Raw genomic sequence first — 7,122 nt, 5'->3', positions numbered from 1 at the left:
AGAGTGCTCTGGACCTCAGACTGGGCCGAAGGTTTACCTTCCAACAAGACAATGACCCTAAGCACACCGCTAAAATAACGAAGGAGTGGCTTCACAACAACTCCGTGGCTGTTCTTGAATGGCCCAGCCAGAGCCCTGACTTAAACCCAATTGAGCATCTCTGGAGAGACCTGAAAATGGCTGTCCACCAACGTTTACCATCCAACCTGACAGAACTGGAGAGGATCTGCAAGGAGGAATGGCAGAGGATACCCAAATCCAGATGTGAAAAACTTGTTGCATCTTTCCCAAAACGACTCATGGCTGTATTAGATCAAAAGGGTGCTTCTACTAAATACTGAGCAAAGGGTCTGAATACTTATGACCATGTGATATTTCAGTTTTTCTTTTTTAATAAATTTGCAAAAATTTCTACATTTCTGTTTTTTTTCTGTCAAGATGGGGTGCTGAGTGTACGTTACTGAGAAATAAAATGAACTTTTTTGATTTTTGGAAAATGGCTGCAATGAAACAAAGTGAAAAATTTAAAGGGGTCTGAATACTTTCCGTACCCACTGTACACAAAACAAATCTCTATTGTCACCTGTACCAAAACTGTTCTAAAACAGATCGATAAAACATCCCTCAGTTGTGTGTTGGTGATAAAACACTTTTACCACAGGGTGTCACTAACATGTTTCATTATTGCAGCTATACTGCAAACCAAGAAGAAAAACATCAGAACTCACTGAATAGGTTAAATATATGACTGCTTTCCTTTAGTCAATTAATAGAATGAACAATACAAAAGGGACAATTCAGCCAGTCTAGGATAATTTATTTTAAAACACTCATGCATTAAGCTGCTTTAAAGGGTTGAGGGAAAATCAAAGGCTAGATATCATCATGGCTTAAAATGTATGATGTATTAATATGAGTGGATTAGTAAAACACTCGATTTGTTGTGATTGACACTGAAAGCTAGAATGACCAGTTCTATTAGACAAGTCATACATCTAGCAAACAACCAACCAAGGCATCTGTTGTTATACTGTTACTACAGACCAGCCAGATCAGTCACCAGAAGTGACTGAGCAGTGAAGCAGAGTCTGAAAGTACTGCTGCTGCCTCTGCAACACCTAGGAACAGGTATGTGCACAACATCATGTTTTTATGGTATAATTTCTGAATGAATTATGTTTTTCACCATGACAAGTATTGTGTTTGATTCAAGGTTTTTATCTGTTGTCTGATTTTAACTCGAAACCTCGAAGGAATGCTGTACTTTCACAAAATATGTTTTTCTCATTTCATTCAGGGAGGAGGAGGACCCCAAAGAGGACCGGGCGGAATGAAAGGGACACAGAAATAAAAAGGCTTCTTCTCCAAACCCTGAAGAGGCCTGGGCCCTGTTTCAGAAAGCAGGTTCAACAAACTGAGTGTAAACCTGAACTCTGGGTTGACAAACTCTGAGCTGTCAAACTCCGAGTTTTCAGTTTCAGAATGGCCGATCAGAATAAGTTCAGTCAACTCTGAGTATGTTGAGCCTGATTGAAGCGTGTGCATGGGGATGAAAAAAAGCCATCATCAATGGAGCTCCGATACTACAATTCACCATGGCAACGGGAAAATAAAGGCAGAGCCTCCATTTTAATCAGGTGGAGCTAGAAATATGAACGCTGCAAACGTGGACCATGATTGGTTCTAAAACGCAGGAATGGAGGATCGATACGTTAACATTATTACATTTTATACAGCGCTGCTCATTCATCATTTACCAGACTGGAATTTCCTTAATGAATGATAAAGTGCTGGAATTCTCCTACATCCTGTTGTTCATTTTAAATAGCGACAGGCATGTTTATTCAGCTGTAACCTGACGGGACTAAATGCCGGTGGCAATAACTAACTGAAGATGAAAATATTAATCGAACAGATTAGACATATAGGCTAGCCTACTCATGGACCGGTTATTGTAAAGTGACAGTCCGACTCAGTAGGTCTATTAATGATTTTTTTGCAATGTAAAATGTGTCTAGACGTCTATGTTACATGAATAAAATCTTGCTCATTTTGTATTTTATGAAATGCTGTCAAAACACATTCAGACTATCAGCAGATAATGAAAAACTCACTTTTAAACTACATTTAGGCTATTTGTTTCAGCTGCACCACAGTCATTCTCACTCAACTCATATTCACATCATATCCAGATGATAACTACGATAGGAATGTTCAATCAGTGCGACTACAATATGAAAGGTTAGGCTACTGTTCATTGATCAGTTTTATACAGATTAGTTTAAACAGTGATTACTGCAGCACTGTAGTGCACGGTAAGTGTTTTTGTGCCAACTGTTGCCAACCTGACAGCTGCCTTAATGTCCACAGAGTCACTGTGTCATAAAGGATAGTGTAGCTAATTTTATTCTGTGCTGGGGATAAATTTACGATGTTCAAATACAACTCTCTGTCCATTCATCGATGACAATATTGATCATAAAAGCGGTCATGTTCAAGATCATGTTGGGGTAAAAAAAAAAATTAACAGCCTATTACGCGTATTACTCCTCTATTAACTCGAGGTGTTTCCAACAAATAATTCAAAATCTTGATTATGCGCACGTGTCTGTGGGGGTTGGCGGGTGGGAGGCCCTAAAAGACATTGTGCCCAGGGGCCTCTGACTTCTTAATCTGGGCCTGGTCTTGCTAACCAGCTGGGCAGTGTAACTAGGTCTGTCTGTGTCTTGGTATTGTGTCAGACTGTGACTGAACAATATTAGAGTGAAATACAACTATTTATCAAGATTGATAAATGCCGATGGGCAACTTTTATAAACTTGCAGCACTGAAATGATCATCATGTCGCACATGCATGTACATGCACTCATACGTGTGTGCACGAAAAGAAACTCATGCATCCGGCTGAGCTGTGCTACAGTCCGCAGCCGGATTTTATTGCATTTCAGCAGCAACATTAGTGGGACCAGTCCAGAGAGCACACAGATGTGAGGGCACTCCTCATAGGCCCACATCATTTTAAAACGAGACAGTGATGTATCTGTCTCTTGGTGAGCAGCACAGACTGAGCAATTTATTCAGTCAAGTCATAGTATAAATAGTATTTTTCTTTTGAAAATGTATTAAAGAAAACCTGGGGAGCCAGTTTGAATGAGGTTGAAGAAGGTGATAACATTAATAACTTGAGAGTATTTATATTTATCATTTACAGGGGCTGTGCTGAAGTTTGTCAGTAGAGTAGATGCTGGACCATAAGCCAATACGAGCACAGCTGATCCAAATCCAGTAGTAGCACAGACCCAGTCCAGACATCTTTAACAGGTCACACAGACCCAGGTGAAATACAGGCGGCATCAGATACAAGCAGCTCAGACCCTAATGGAGGTTTGAGTTTGTGTGCAGAGGTCCATTCAAATCAGCAGCGGTATTTCCATTCTGGCTTATTACAGACACAGGCTGTTTGTAAGGAGAGGTGATAGCACTGCAGTGTCAGGTGTGACTTTGCAGCAATGGCAAATTGTTTACATGGCTCACAAGTCAGGTAGAAGAGGTGGTACCATAAGGCGCTTTTCGACCAAAAGTACCAGGGACTTTTAAGTCCCCAGATCTCTTTTAAAGGAACTAAAAGGTTCCTTCAGCCCACTGTTGTGTGCGTTTCCACCGCGGTCTAAAGACCTGCGAAGATTAGGCAAATTAACCAGCTGACGTAAGCTGTAGCCATACAAAGCGATGCACAGGCATCATTATTTGTAACCACTATCCATGAGCAACATTTATAAATGAAAATCAGATTTGACTGGAATATAATGAAAAACTACAGGCTTGCTTTACCATTAAAGCAGCTTTTTTTGTGGGAGTATAATGAAAAGACACGCGATAAAGTCCGTTACACATTTAATAACAAACTGGATAAACCCATCAAGTTCTTAAAATAACTCCAGCACAAAGAAAGCAACACAAAAATAAAATTGCGACAGTTTAGAAGGTTATTAAAACATTTCCAGTAACAAGAGCAGCAGATCAGCTGCAGGCCACAGTGCTCTGTGCCTCAGTAGAGCTTTATGTCTAGCAACGCCCCTGCTTTCAGCCAACTCCCAATACAGCACTGCAAACTAACCGTTAGCGCGATAGTAACATAATAGTAATGTCAGTTATAAGCTAATGATACAGGGCTCACACTCACCTTATGTGGTTAGACTGAGAATTTGAATTGACAATTCCAATTAGCAGTAAACAGACTGATTTACAGACTTCCTTATGACTTGTAAAAATATATAGCCTAAATAGAACTGATGATATAAAATACTCACTAATAATGAGTATTATGATTTATAATAATACATATAATGAATTGAGTCTTCATTGCGGTCAATAATGAATACAACAGGCAATGAAGTCAACATCCTCTTTTTAAAATGTAGGCTACTTGTTATTCTGGATAATGCACACTGTCAACATTTAGCAACACAGAAATACCCTTAACTTCAGAAAACTCCTGACTTTATGACTAACAGAGACGGCTATGAAAGATTTGATTTATAGGCTTATGTTCTGAGAACCACAAACAAACAAATTAAATAATAAGCTAATAATTAGGTTTTGTGACGTCTTTTTATGTCGTGTTATAAAATCATTTAACTATATTTGTGCTGTTTTTTATTCGACTGCTGTTACTATTGGGTGACATCAAATTGTTTAAGCTAGAACCAGCAGCACACAGCCTACAGATGAAAGCGAGCAGGAGCCGCAGTGGATCGCTTCGGAACGTCATGGCGTGGCCAAATCCAGCCATACTGACTCATACAATGCAAAGGCGCATTATCTACACAGGCTTTCCATCTCAGGCTTCACATACTGACCTATGAGTTGCTATTATCTATTGGAGAATCTCTTAATCTGGATATGAGATAACATTAGTGAAAGATGGATGTTGCAACAAACGACAGGCCGGGTTCATCCTGGCCGCTACTCTATGGGAAGCGCATTAACACCGCACTGCCAGGAGAAAGGACAACATACTAACACAGCATTTCCATTACTGTTCCTCCAATGGTTAAAAGCGACGCAGTGATCATTTCAGACTCTGACTCGTATCGGGCTTGCTTGTCATGATCAAGTCATGTACGACTTGAGCGACGTTTAATATTAATGGAAGACGCTTATTTATCTTCGCTGTGTAATCATATCATGGTTTCATAATACAGAACGAAACTGACTGACTTAAAACAGAATAAAATACAAACCTGTGTGACTGCGGAGAATCCGATGTTCTTCCCGTCTGTGTGGCGTCTGCTCCCTCAGTCCGTGTTCCGTCAACAGCAAAAGGAACACTTCCGGTTTATTTTCCAGAAAAAAATGCAATTAGGCCTTATATTATTTACAGTGATTTTCGCTGGTGATAGCCTATCTGGGCGACAATTTTCATGTGTCAGTTACAAAAAGCAATTACAAAAAATGAAACTAACAAAATCTGTTTTGCTCAAACCTACACATAATTCACTGTTTGCATAACATGAATGATCATCAGAGCCACAGAGCTACTAGTTAATAAAAATAATAGAAAATAGTCATAGTAAAATTTGGATTATAATTAAAATAAGTCAGATGAGATAAAATATGAATTTATGACCTTGTTTTCAAATCCCATGCATTTTGGGCAGGGGCTGCCCAGTAGACTAGTCCATATGCTGCAGTGAAAAAATTAGTTACAAAAGTCAAGCTCAGTTTACAATCCTATCTAAATCAGCTGAAAGCATCCAATTCAAAGGCAGCCCACATCAGCTGATGGCTCAGCTGATTCCCCCTTAGCATCCAATGGCCAATCTCATACAAGGTGCCTTATTTAAGCTGCTTAAACTTGCCTTGCCTGACCAGGCTGTCTATGGTTCAACTTACCCTGTTGCTTGTTATGTTGATCACCATCCACGATGAGGATCCATGACAGATTGACTGCATTATGGATTCTCAGCAATCTTAGGTAGATGAAGCCAGTTCTAGTTCTAATGTTCCCAACATTAGTGGTATGGCCAGCCCAGGCTCCTGGAAGCCTTGTTCCAAAATAATATTACAGATCCAGTTGGAGACTCATGAAGAGTTTTTTGCATTGTTCAAGGAAAACATCCATACCAAACCCCCACCAACTCCTCTGTCCACAGCACTGCTGACCCGTTTTCTTCCTTGACCTCAGGGCGTGCGCTTGCAATGCTGAATGATGATGTCACTCCATCACAGTCCCACGGAGATCTCTGGTAACAGCAGTCCCACTCTCTCCAAATTCTATCCCACTACTCATCATCTAGTGAAACATTCAGATCCCTTTCCCATGTCTTCTTGAGGGCTGATCAAGCTCCATCACCCAAGTTCTGAATCAGCATAGAATAATACCCAGAAGCCTCATGACCTTTCCCATATTTATGTCATTTGGGCCTGAATGAGTGGAACTTTACAAGAAAAACATCACTCCTTCAGCTTGGATCTTTGGACAGTCCATTTTTTATTAGATGCCTTTGGATTGCCACAGAACTCTGGAAGTCTGGACTGTTTGAGGCCTAGACCTACCTAATGTTCAGCCAAATCCTGGGCCTACTACCTCAGTGCAATGTCTACCCACTCCCTCAGATTTCAAAAGTAGATCAGGCCAAGCTCATTAGCTCTGTAACTCTGTCAATTACTAAAGCTAAACAGTTTGAGGTCTTGGTCATCAAAGTAGGTGTATCAAAGGATTCTTATCACTGTTGTTGGTTGCTATAGACCCCCATCTGCCGCAAAGGTTGCTTTCAAATCTATTTCAGATATTTTACATGAATTAAATGACTCTGAATATATCCTTATGGGTTATCTAAATTTGGACTGGCTTTCAGGGACGTCAGATTGTTTTAAAGAACTGTGTAATTCATTAATAGTGCAACTCATTAATGCTCCAACAAGGCCAAATCCTACAGTACAACATAAATCTACCTTGCTTGGTTTCATTATAACAAATACATCTCACAAATACACATCAACTAGCATATTTTGCATTGATGTCAGCGATCATTGTGCAATTGCTTGTGTCAGGAATACAAAAATCCCCAAGGTAAAACCCTGGTTCATTTTTAAAAGATATTTTAAAGGTTTTCAAGA

At 39.8% G+C, this 7,122-nt stretch overlaps 1 protein-coding gene across 3 annotated transcripts in view; it reads right to left on the bottom strand.

Moving 5' to 3' along the window:
* macir (macrophage immunometabolism regulator) overlaps positions 1–5,330 on the bottom strand; it is a 14,039-nt gene extending 8,709 nt beyond the window's left edge. The window contains exon 1 of one of the 3 annotated variants that reach the window (XM_046067904.1): positions 5,244–5,330. The gene's annotated coding sequence lies outside the window, so the exon portion shown is untranslated. The remainder of the gene's footprint in view (positions 1–5,243) is intronic. The other 2 variants (XM_046067905.1, XM_046067907.1) reach the window with 2 other exon arrangements.
* Positions 5,331–7,122: the final 1,792 nt, after the last annotated feature.

Source organism: Micropterus dolomieu, linkage group LG13, assembly GCF_021292245.1.
Source record: "Micropterus dolomieu isolate WLL.071019.BEF.003 ecotype Adirondacks linkage group LG13, ASM2129224v1, whole genome shotgun sequence".
Classification (NCBI taxonomy): domain Eukaryota; kingdom Metazoa; phylum Chordata; class Actinopteri; order Centrarchiformes; family Centrarchidae; genus Micropterus; species Micropterus dolomieu.
Note: the sequence above shows the minus strand (reverse complement) of the source record. Positions and strands in the feature narration are given on the sequence as shown.